The following is a 13,678-nucleotide window of genomic DNA, read 5'->3' as shown; positions in this document are numbered from 1 at the left end:
TAGAATTTTCTGCTGTATGGTCTAGAAACGCACCAGGTTCCATAGCCACATCCTTTGCAGGAGCAGCAGTTGAGACTGGTGCAATTACCCCTGTGGTTTGCTTGGAGCCAGCTCTTGCATGTTTGGATTTGCCTGTTACCAAGAAATAGTTAAGCAAAGGATTCCAATACTAGAAGTGGGTAGTCAGTATATAAGACTAGGGCTGTTCTTTATGATCAGAGAGCACTAGATTCTAATACAACTACTGTGTTACCAGTATGTGAGACGGTGACTGTACTAGTTGAGGTAGCTGGCTTCTTCCTCTTGACAGCTGGCTTTCACTGAAGACCCTCCCCCTCAGCTGGTGCAACACCAGAGGCAGTTGATGGGGCAGCTCCACCCTGAGCAGCTAGATACTCAAGCATTGCTGGTGTCAACGCAGCATATGGAGCAGTAGGCTTATCCTTTGGCATCCCCCCTTGTTTTAGGGGCAGGTCGTATGATTTGTCAGCAATCTGCTGGTAAGCTTCACCCAGCTCATTTTCAAAAACAAGGCTCAAAAACCTTGGAAAGGGGATTAGATGTGTTCGTTTGGGTGCAAGTACCATTTCCCTTAACCTTAAGTAGATTTCACTGGCATAATCTATGTTGCGATTGAACAGCAGCCCGTGACCCATCTTCAACTCATAATCTGAGCATTGATCAAAACTGCCAGATTTTTGACTGATACACTAAGTCAGCAACCCAAAGAAATAATACCATAGTGGTGGCATGTGTTTCCTGAGTGGTATATGAGATACTGGTTGAGAGTAGCCAATGATTTCCAGTACCTCCCTTCGAAACTCATCACTTGTAGGTGAATCTACAAATGGACCATTGGGTAATTGAAGAGCTCGTCGGATGGCGTCAACAGTAATGGAACAGGGTAAGTTGTTAGTCACCATGCCATGAATACATGGAACGTTCTGTTCGGTGGTGGCCATGGTGGCAGTATACCAAAATCTGGCCAAACAGGCTGGATATAATCGTGAAGGTACACCGGTAATGGCTCTTGCCAGAGGGGATTGACGGATATAAGAAATCAGCTCTTCATAGTCGGTATTGACTTTCGATTTGGGAACAGAAAGGGCATGAGCATCATTGCCTCTTGAAAGGCTAATCGTAGAGTGTTCAGGTGCGTTTGCAGCCCTAACAAGATTGGGGTGCAGGTTGAATAGTGGCCCTTGTTCAATTTGTTCCTCTATAGCCGGCGGTGGTTGCTGTTCCGGTTGTGGTTCCACCGGTGCTTATGGTTGCTGGGTCTCAGCAGGTGGTGATTGATGTTGTTGTTGTTCTGCCATTGATGATTGTAGAAAGTGAAGATATGAAGATTTGGGGATTTTTAGAGAGAGGAGTGTGAATTTGAAAACTGAATAACCAAAGGTTATTATGGAAGATAAAACACACTTTTAACAGTTGTGATTGGGTGAAAAAGGCAGGAGAGAGAAAGTGACAACTGCTATTAGCAGGCGCGTGGGTAGATGTGACAGACTGGCACACTCGAGGGGATACAGACTGATGATTTAACATATATACGGCTTGAATACTCATACCTTCCATTCAACATTAAATGCAGCAGGTTTTAATTTTTTTTTAAAAAAAATTGAAAACCACAAAATAAGTGTTGTAATAAATACAAGATACTTTGTTACATTTAATATGTCATGAATTTAATTTAAATCATTGGAAGTAAATGAGTTTCAGTTTTAAGGAATCATTTAATTTTGTGAGCTATTTATTATTTCAATTAAACATTTTGAGTAACCAAAATATAAAAGACCTTGTTGTGCTGAGTGTTTTACATGTAGGCAGTAAGGTAACAAAAATTGCTTACTGGTTTGCCCTACATGTTGTAGAGCCAGCACACCAACAAAAATTGTCTTTTATTTAAAGTTCAAGCATACCCAGCTCAGAGATGAGATAGTTAAAACGTTTCTCATCTAAGGGCTTTGTGAATAGATCTGCTAACTGCTGGTCTGTTGAAACAAAATGTAGCTCCACGTCTCCTTTTTGAACATGATCCCTGATGAAGTGATATCGAACGTCAATGTGCTTTGTTCTTGAATGCATCACATGATTGTTGGTGATAGCTATTGCACTTGTGTTGTCACAATAGATTGGAGTCTTTGTAACATGAACACTATAGTCTTTCAGCTGACTTTGCATCCATAGTACTTGAGCAGTACAACTACCAGCAGAAATGTATTCTGCCTCAGTAGTAGATGTGGACACAGTATTTTTCTTTTTGCTCGTCCAGCTGACTAGCCTACCACCCAGTAACTGGCAACCACCAGTAGTACTTTTCCTGTCTATTTTACACCCTACAAAATCAGCATCTGAATACCCAATTAGCTCAAAATCCTGGTCTTTGGGATACCAAAGACCACGTTTAGCAGTAGCTTTCAGATACCTAAATATCCTTTTTACTGCTAGCAAGTGTGACTCTTTAGGATCAGCTTGATATCTGGCACACAGACATATGGCAAACATAATATCTGGTCTGCTGGCTGTGAGATAAAGTAGGGATCCAATCATACCTCTATATTCAGTGATATTGACTGGTTCACCATTGGGATCAGCATTTATTTTAATAGTTGCTGCCATTGGAGTCCCTATATCTTTTAAACAAGTCAGACCAAATTTCTTTAGCATATCTTTGATATATTTATCCTGACTTATAAAAATTCCATCATCAAGTTGTTTAATTTGCAATCCCAAAAAGTATTGCAAGTCTCTTTATAAGCTCATTTCATATGTCTTTGACAAAAGTTTTGAAAAATCTTGACAATGTTTCTCATTTTTAGATCCATAAATAATATCATTCACATATATCTGTACCAGCAAGAGATCACCATCTGTCTCTTTTGAGAACAGAGTGGTGTCAATCGTTCCAACTTTAAAGCCTATACCAGTGAGACACACATGAAGTGTCTCATACCATGCTCTTGGAGCCTGTTTGAGGCCATAAAGAGCTTTGTCTAGCTTGTAGACATGGTCTGGATATTTACTGCTTACAAAACTAGGAGGCTGTTTGACATAAACTTCTTCTTGCAGCTTCCCATTTAGAAATGCAGATTTAACATCCATTTGGAATACCCTAAAGTTCATCTTAGCAGCATACGCCAAGAACAGTCTGATAGCTTCCATCCTAGCCACTGGAGCATAAGTCTCTCCATAATCCAATCCTTCTTCTTGTTTGAAACCTTGAGCTACCAATCTAGCTTTGTTTCTGATCACAATCCCATCTTCATCCATCTTGTTCTTGAAAACCCACTTGGTACCAATGATTTTCTTAGATTCATCCTCAGGTTTAGGTACCAATGTCCAAACCTTATTCCTATCAAACTGGGAGATCTCTTCTTGCATAGCTCCTGCCCAGCTTGGATCTTTGATTGCTTCATCAGGACATTTAGGTTCAATGGTAGACACAAAGTTTACATGCATACAAAAATTGCTGGTTGCATGTCTTCTGGTTTTAACACCACTAGCCAGATTACCAATAACTTGCTCGATAGGATGCTCTTTTGTCCATCTAGTGTTATGAACAGGTGAGCTTGTCGTGGAACACACAGCATCTTGATCATCAGCTGGTTCGGAAGTATGAACAACAGTTGGAGACAGCTGTTCATTATTGGTATAACCAGTATCAGCTTGAGATCCTTCAGAACCAGTAGACCTATGCTCAAGTTGTAAGACTTCAGTATAGCCAGTAGGTCCACCTGGTTTAGACACAGATGGAACAGAGTGTTCCATCTCATCATCAGAGAACCCAGCAGCATGAATAGGCGAGGGTTGTGCTGTTGGTTCTTCATCATCTAGAGCTGGCTGAGTAGGCTCTTCAAACAGTAGCTCTTCATCTTCACGATCAGAAGATGAAGAAGGAGCAGTTTCATCAAATGTAACATTAATGGATTCTTCAAAACAACCTGATAATGCTAAAAACGAACATATATTTCATAGCATTATTCCTCAAGAAAGACAAGCTTTTAGTTGCAATTGTTCTATTTAAAAGTGATATTCGTTTAAATAATAAAAGGTGAAGACAAAAGATAGATTCGACGAATTGAAGACGCAAACGACCAAAAAGCTCAAAAGTACAAAATACAATCAATGAGGTTCCAATTATTGATAAGAAACGTCTCAAAATTACAAGAGTACAAGATTCAAAACGCAAAGTACAAGATATTAAATTGTACGCAAGGACGTTCGAAAATCCGGAACCAGGACCAGAGTCAACTCTCAACGCTCGACGCAACGGACTAAAAATTACAAGTCAATTATGCACATGAATATAATATAATATATAAATAATTCTTATAAATTATATATATATTATATTATTATTTAAAATCGTCGGCAAACAAAGAGTCAAGGCTGAATGAGCTGTAAAAACGAACTCCGCGACTTGCGGAGTTCGAAGGCTAAAAGAACCGCCCGCGGAGCCCCAAAAAATGAAAATGCCTATAAAAGCCAACGCAGTTCGACGAATTTTAATATGAAGATATCCATCCATCTATCTATACGTAATATTTATATTTATAATTTATATTTTAATTTAAATTTTAATTTTAATAATAAGGGTATGTTAGCGAATGTTGTAAGGGTGTAAATCGAAATTCTGTCCGTGTAACGCTACGCTATTTTTAATCATTGTAAGTTATGTTCAACCTTTTTACATTAATGTCTCGTAGCTAAGTTATTATTATGCTTATTTAAAACGAAGTAATTATGATGTTGGGCTAATTACTAAAATTGGGTAATTGTTTGTACCATAATTGGGGTTTGGACAAAAGAGCGACACTTGTGGAAATTAGACTATGGGCTATTAATGGGCTTTATATTTGTTTAACTAAATGATAGTTTGTTAATTTTAATATAAAGATTTACAATTGGGCGTCCCTATAAATAACCATTTACACTCGATCGGACACGATGGGCGGGGTATTTATATGTACGAATAATCGTTCATTTAACCGGACACGGGAATGGATTAATAGCCACTAGAATTATTAAAACAGGGGTGAAATTATGTACAATGACACTTGGCATAATTGTTAACAAAGTATTAAAACCTTGGGTTACACTCAGTCGACATCCTGGTGTAATTATTAAACAAAGTATTAAAATCTTGTTACAGTTTAAGTCCCCAATTAGTTGGAATATTTGACTTCGGGTATAAGGATAATTTGACGAGGACACTCGCACTTTATATTTATGACTGATGGACTGTTATGGACAAAAACCAGACGGACATATTAAATAATCCAGGACAAAGGATAATTAACCCATGGGCATAAAACTAAAATCAACACGTCAAACATCATGATTACGGAAGTTTAAATATGCATAATTATTTTATTTCATATTTAATTTTCTTTATTTTATATTTAATTGCACTTCTAATTATCGCATTTTTATTTATTGTTATTATATTTAATTGCATTTTTAATTTTCGTACTTTTTAATTATTGCAAGTTTATTTTATCGCACTTTTATTTATCGCAATTTCATTATCGTTATTTACTTTACGCTTTAAATTAAGTCTTGTATTTATTTTTATTTTTTTACATTTGGTTTTAACTGCGACTAAAGTTTTAAAATCGACAAACCGGTCATTAAACGGTAAAAACCCCCCTTTATAATAATAATATTACTTATATATATATTTGAATTTTTATAAAATTAAACTAATATAGCGTTAAGCTTTGATTAAAAGATTTTCCCTGTGGAACGAACCGGACTTACTAAAAACTACACTACTGTACGATTAGGTACACTGCCTATAAGTGTTGTAGCAAGGTTTAAGTATATCCATTCTTTAAATAAATAAATATCTTGTATAAAATTGTATCGTATTTAATAGTATTTCCTGCTAAAGTTTTGAAGTATTTCGTACCCCCACGCTACGACATCAAGTATTTTTGGCGCCGCTGCCGGGGACAATCTAGCTTAAAAGCCGGAAGCGTAACGCTAAATTTAAAAAAAAAAAAAAAGTAAAACGCGTCGAATTTTAATCAACCTGTCATCTGAAAATTGGAACCCCGCGACTCGCGGAGTTTCCAGCTTCGAGCACCGCAACTCGCGGAGCCGTCTGACACGGGCCACACAGAAACCCTAACAGCATTTATTACGGTGTAATTATTATTTATTATTATTATTAACCCTAATTACGTAATTATTATTATAATTAGTTTTAAATTTTTAAAATAAATTGTATTTTAAATTTTAATTAGTTTAATTAGTTTATAAAATTAATAGTTTTATAAATTAAATAATATAAAAATAATATTTTTATAAAAATTGTAATTTTCACAACTTTTAGTATATTTTTATATTTTGTCCCTTTTTAATTGTTTTAGCGTAATATTTGTATTTTTCGCTAGTTTTTAGTTTTAAACTTAGTTTTTGCCATAGTTATATTTTTATTTCTAGATTTTTAGGCTTTGCCGTAAAATCCCTTTAGTGCTTTTTCTTTAGACTAAGATTTAAGTGCTTTAGAATTCTGCGACGCCTTTTTAAGTTTTAGTACCTTTTTAAGTTATTTCCATTTGGGATATAGTTTTACTTGTAAGCTTTAATATTTTTAGACGCCTTTTACCTATGTATCAATTATCATTCCAATTAGTAATCTCAATTTGCAATTATAATTTTAAGTTAGTGATAGTAATAAGGTTGGGTTAGTCGAGTGTTTTTAAGTTCTATAAGTCACTCTTTTTCTTTCTTATTTTTATTTTTCGATCTTTTTCCGACACGCTCTTTTTCTTTCTTATTTCTCGCTATTCTAGTTTTTATGACATAGATTTTTTATTCTACTTCTTATCTAAATTTCTTAAAATTACGAAAATTTATTTTAAGTGGTTAAATTGATAGACATCAAAATTTTCTGGTTCGTAGTAATAGTTGGATTTGTACGTGGACCGGGTTATTGGAGCCAAACAGTCCTCAATTATATTGAGACCAAACGAATCCTGCCCCTCTGCTGCATCTTTTGTGTGACGCCCCGTACAAAATTATCGTGTACGGTACATCAACAACAGGATCATTACAAGGTCAAATACTATATGCTGTTTGAAAACCAGTTTTGCATTCATGAACAGATAACGTTTTACAAAAGATGAATAGGAAACATTAACATGAGTACATGATACTAAGGTCATTACAAATCTATTGTTTTTAAAATAACATAAGTTGGGAATGCAAAGTAAAAGTTTCATGCTTGAGACATCTCTAAGTAATGCAGCGGAAGTCTAACACAGCAAGTCTATACACCGAGACTAGAACAGCAAGGCTAACAGCAGAAGCAACAACTTCTAAACACCTGAGAAATACATGCTTAAAAAGTCAACACGAATGTTGGTGAGCTATAGTTTGTTTATATTCAGTAATGTAATATAGGCCACGAGATTTCAGTGCTTCAAACAAGCGTTTCAAATCAGTAATTCAAATCAGTATGATTAAGTATATGCTCAACCGTGGGCACTCGGTAACTAACTTAACGTTTATACCCCCTGAAAGTACACTTGGCAAGTGCGTATGTTTACGAAGTATTAAACACTCGTTAAATGCTAGCGCTACTAGCCCGAGTGGGGATGTCAAACCCTATGGATCCATATCTAAGATTCGCGTTCATGGTTCAAAAACCAATGATTAAACGTTACCGAGCTAAAGGGAATGTTTCTGCCGTTATATAACCCACACATATATAAAGTTTAAGTACTCGTGCCTATTATGTAAAACATAAAATGCGCATGTATTCTCAGTTCCCAAAATAAGTTAAAGTAAAAAGGGAAAGCTATAACTCACAGTGATAAAAGCGGTAAAGTCGGTAATGAAAGTACGCAAGTAGTAAGTCGGTCCGAAAGGTCGTCAACAAGCAATACTAGAAAGGAAAGAAAGAAAGAACAAGTGTGTGTGAAAACCAAATGAGCAAGTGATTTGAATGAGAGGTAAATGGCTAGTATTTATAAGCAAGGAATTTGACAAGGATTGATGACATGGATAAAGGCTAGTATTTATAAGTAAGGAATTTGACAAGGATTGATGACATGGACAAGGGCTAGTATTTATAAGCAAGGAATTTGACAAGGATTGATGACATGGACAAGGGCTAGTATTTATAAGCAAGGAATTTGACAAGGATTGATGACATGGACAAGGGCTAATTAATTGGGTCACTAGCTAGAGTAGGGTGGGCTTGAGCCCAACAAGGTAGAAAGTCCAACAAGACTAACTATTGTGCATAATTAAATTACTACGCGTAATTAAGCATCCAAAAACTCAGGTAATTATTATTATAAAATAATAATTAATATTTCGCAGTCATAATATTCCGATTATGACAAAAGTTAAACGTGCGCGCAAGTTCGCGGTTTATTCGAAACGTCAAATAACACTAACGGTTATAAAGGCTTCCAATGATCAAGTTATGTCTCCTACGTACTCTAAGGCACGTTTTAACATATAAATGGAAGTAAACCACGTAAATCAAGTTTCCAGAGTATAAAGTAACACAGTACGCACAAATACGCAGTTTCGCAAAAATACAAGGCACAAAAGCAAGTCGAAAAAGCCTTGTCGTTACATTACCCACCTGTTAATGGAAATTTCGTCCCGAAATTTGAGGAGTGAAAAAAAAATGGTACCGTATTTAAATAAGAAGTAGCGTATCAAAGTTCCGAAAGATTCGTGGGCTAAAAAGTGAGCTATTTACCTTGAAAGGTACTCTGGCGTATAAAAGTAAGAATAGGTATATGCTATTAATTAAGTCTCTTAGGAGATCAACAAATTGATTTCGTTTCTGGTTAACATGAGTATGTTGTCTGAATATATCCACAAAAGAAAAGATGATGTTTTTAGCCTTACAGGCATCTTTAGTAAGCTGGATGCATGAAATTCATCATGAATGTTACTAAACTCATCTAAAACATTGAGCGCTTATGTCACAATACAAAGCTGACAGGTAGGATGGAAAACATGGTGATCATAACCATGCGATTTGATGTCTGGATAGTGTTAGCCACGGATTTTACTAACCCCTTGATTTCGGAAAGAGACCATAGGCATAAAAAACTCGATATTTAAGAACGTTTCATTTGACTATATGAATTGAAACTTTTGCTGAAAGTGAATAATCGGACTTATATGCAATGCAAGCCATAATTATCTATAGTGCCTTCAGGACGGTCTGAACGAACAATGAAGGATATCACCCAGTTTACCATACTGCAGGTGAACTTATCCTTAGATGGAATGAAAGAACAGTTCCATAATGTAACTTTATCCTTTCAGTTACATGTTGAAGTTAGGGTTAACATTAACTAGAACAACATATAGTTGCAACCAACGAAGAAAGGAATGTGTAGAGTAACCATATTCGTATTACAGATGTTTGAACCAGGGTGAACTCTTCGAGCGGTTTGTTCTGAATTTATCCTTATACTTAAGGAGATGCGCGGACAAGAAGATACGTGGACCCTTGGTCGTAAAGAACGGTTTACTCTAAGTGAAAAGAATCTCAAAACGATTCCTTGTACCTCAACCTACTAATTCATAGAGATGATTTTTACGAGGATGTTGCGATTAGCCGTGAAATATTGAGAATAGAAACCCACCTAGTGCCCTTCCTACAATGGGGTGACCATTGAGTGTACCTCAGAAAACTGATTTATCGGCCCGCGATTTTGCCATGTTTAACCTTAAAAGGAACATTTTTCGAGTACAAAGACTTCCTAACAAATTTTTTTTTTTTTTATAAATCTGCCACCCAAAGTGGCTCAAGCGTTTTTAACAAGGATTTTAATAGTAAGCTTCATCCCTAACGGAGGGAGAGAAGAAGTGTGATCCCTACATGGTGTAGTCTAATACGGAAACCTTTAATAAAATCAACCGAGGAAGTTTTGAAAAACCTTTAAACGTTTGATGTGACAACATAAATGGAACGAAGTTCTTGGTAAATTTAGAAGTATGTATAACGAGTACCATTTGCACAAAATTATTTGACTTAAAGCAACTCAATAAAGGAGCGATTTTTAATCATCTTGAAGGTATAACTTAGTATGTACTAACCCAAAATAAGTAAGGGTAAATTTATACATATATGATTTTATAAATCGCGTAAGTGATAGAAAAGTTTTTAGTACTTTCATTTGTCCATAAATCTCGTGAGGACCGCACACATAAGCAACGTGTAAATCAACGTGTAAAATTTTTGATAAACATAGTTTTTCATATTTCAGAGGTTACGAGTTGAAAAAGGTCGAGTGAAAAATCTTTGAATCATCGGTTGACATGTTACTAGGTAATGAAAACTAATGAGTTAAATGTAGTTTTGATGATTATCTTAACTTAAGTCTTTGGCCCAAAAATGTTTACGTCCGAAGCCGTTGCTAAAAAGTGAGGTATGAAGGATAGAGCATGAGGATGAGAAGTTAATCGCTTCTTGACTTTGCAGAATGCCATACAGGTTATGGCTAATATTAAAGTCGGAATACTAATGATGTTAATATCGCTAGATGAGAATTTCCTTGGAATAGGTCAGGACTTTGAGTTATGTAAGATAGAGCATCGCTTCGACAGGTGTGAAGAATAAGATCCCTGGGGTAACGCAGTAATTTTGAATGGTTTAAGTGTTTGTGGATGCCCGAAGGCTCTGCATGACGTGGTAGTACGTGCCTTCATCACATACACACACATGAATCTCTTAGTTTCGACAGTTGTCTGTCTTCATGATGACTTGGATACGAATAAGCAACGAAAAATTTTATATTGACAAGCAACGAAAATTTTATAGAATTCATTTAAGGTGATGATGTAAGAAAAGAAATTAAGTTCTTAGCAAACTAGGGTTATGTACAACACGTACCATTCAAGGTAAAATATCCTTTGAATAAAAGATTTGATTTGTAAAAGTGAAAGTAAAATTTCATATGTATTTGTCTAAAAGAAGTAATTATTTACTTTATTTTATATAACGTATACGATTTCAAAAATTTGCACGAATGGCAAATAAAATAAATTTATTTTTATTAAGTTTTGAGAGGATCGCACAGTAAAATAGTGTAAGTAAAATTTTGGCAAACAAAATTTTCATATTTCGGAGGTTACAAGTTGAAAAAAGATTGATGAGAATCGAGTAAAAGACTTTTGAAAATCTCGGGTGATATTTGAGCAAAAATGTTACGAGGTAATGAAAACTGTTGAATTTTAATGTGGTTGATGACTATTAGTAGGGCATAAGTCCTTCGACCAAAAATGCTTAAGTATAAAGTTGTTGCTTATAAGTGAGAAACGAAAGGGAGAGTATGAGGACGGGGATTAACTACCCATTGATTTTAGAAATTCCGAACTGGTATGACTAATATCGAAGTAAGAAGGGTGATGGTGTGATTATCATTGATTAAGAATTCTCTCGGAATAAGTTAGGATTCAGTGTCGCATAAGAATGAGTATCAAATACGATTCTTGGGTAGTATAGTATTTGAATTGCTGAAGTGACGGGATACAATTTCCTTTATGTATCGTTGTCCATTGTATCGGTTTCTTTCATGGCTAGAAAGTGAGCAGATTTGGTGAGGCGATCAACGATAACCCCGATAGTGTCATAACTGCCGACTGTTTTCGGTAGTTTCAGAATGAAATCCATCGTCATCCCTTCCCATTTCCATTGTGGGATCTCGGGTTGTTAAAGTAATCCAGATGGCTTTTGGCTCACCATTCTCGCGAGGTATACGAATAATCTTCTTACTATAAATAACTTTCGCTTTCGTCCTTGAAAGTCAGTCCGTTCCAACTATTTCCTCAAAGCTTTCTAACTCGATGAGTATTAGGTTAATTTTAAGGTCCATTCCAACCAAATCTTATTATACTGCCGTGAAAATTTTTATCAACCTTCTCAAATAACATCTGCTTGTGTGTAGGTAACTAATCCTTTCTAACTACTACTATAAAACTTCCAAGTTTTGTTGGCATGAGGTCATCTCCAAATGACCCACCTGTTAATTTTTAAGGTACTATCTTAAATTACTCCTCTATCTCTGCCAACTTACCATTAGCTTGTCCTATAGAATACTTAACTCTCATGATTGTTAATGGCTTATTAGTCATCACACTAGGATTCTTAGATATAAGGTTTCTATCACTCTAGTATTAAACAATTCCGAGACGATAAATCGTTGTGAAGAAACGTACCCTAACTAAAATCAGGATCTATGCGAGTCTCCATAGCTGAGATAACGATTGCTCTATCGTATGTGAGTCCAAAGTTTTTTTTTTTTCTTCCTATTTGAGAACTTTTTCCTTAAGTATCCAGGGTGTCTATATCTATAACAAATTTTTGGGTTATCAATTCTGCAGTCTAGGCCCTTCTCGTACAGTATCTAGACTAAGTGGTTATTCCTGCCTTTATCAGACCATAATGCGTATACTCAAGTGGTTCCTACCAAAATTTCCTTTGAATCGCTTCATATTCCTTATGTAGTAACATTGGGACTTCTGCATAATTCACTTCAATATAATTGCGCTGGCCTGGCGTCATTATATTGTACTAAATCGTACGTTCATTCCAATATCACTCTATATGGTCAATGTAACGTGATCACTTTCAGTTCTACTCAATTTCATCCAACGGTGCTTTATCTATGCTATCTCAAAACAAAATCTACATAATTAATCTCACGGTTTCTCGGTGTGGGTGCGTAAGTTCCGTAGGTCATGCACCAATGCCTAAATGTCCTGAAATTTCTTCAAAATGTTCAGGTTCAGGTAACATCGTTAGGTTCCTTTCTAGAAATTCAATCTGGGTCTCGCGTCGAGTTGTATGTGTAGCAAGTAGTAGTACGATATGTCTTGAGGCGACTCCCAAGTCTTTGGGTATGGTTGAGCATCAGTAGAAGGCACTCTGACCTTGTGAAAGGAGATGTCCTCCCGACTTCCCCAATGCCTAAGAGTGTTAGGGTACTAAATCCAGAAATGTCGTCAGATCGTCGAGCAGCGGTGAAGAATGAAAGAGATAAGTGACGGTCATGAAAGCGTACGAGATACGAGCCATCTTGCAGGAATTGAACAACCTTCGAATGTTCACACGTCGTACGTGGCTATTTAGAGTGAGCTCGGGGTGCTGTTACTCCGACAAATCCTCCAATATCTCCTCCTCCGAGGATCGAATTTAGTGGGCATGTAATCCGAGGGGTACTCCTCCTAGATTGCGTGAAGAATCGTTTCGATCTCTAGAACGGTGGAACAGTAGTAACAGGTGGATTACAATACTAATCCTTAGGGTTAGACGTATGGGAAACGGGTTCAGAAGAACATCTGAACTAGAAAAGGTAAGTTTTTCCAAGTCGGTGCAGCGAATAGCAGGCATGAAGCAAGCACGTAATCAGGCACTACAGCAACCTAGCTCGTTTACAGCAGTATATAGCATGGCAATATTAAAAGTACTAAACAGAAGTAACATGCAATCGAAAGCAGATAGTAGCATGCAGTAGCTAGAATAAGCAAAAGCATGCAGCGAGTTTACATAGCAGTAAAAGGAAACAGTAGCATGCAGCAAGTTCATACGGTAGTAAAAGTAAGCAATGGCATGCAGTAGTAGTAAGCAGTAACATGTAGTAATATAACACAGTAGCATGCAGCAGGTTTCGCAGAAACAAGTAAACTAGCA

This window comes from Rutidosis leptorrhynchoides, chromosome 11, assembly GCF_046630445.1.
Source record: "Rutidosis leptorrhynchoides isolate AG116_Rl617_1_P2 chromosome 11, CSIRO_AGI_Rlap_v1, whole genome shotgun sequence".
NCBI classification, from domain to species: Eukaryota; Viridiplantae; Streptophyta; class Magnoliopsida; order Asterales; family Asteraceae; genus Rutidosis; species Rutidosis leptorrhynchoides.
The sequence above is the reverse complement of the archived record's forward strand: the minus strand, read 5'-3'. Positions refer to the sequence as shown.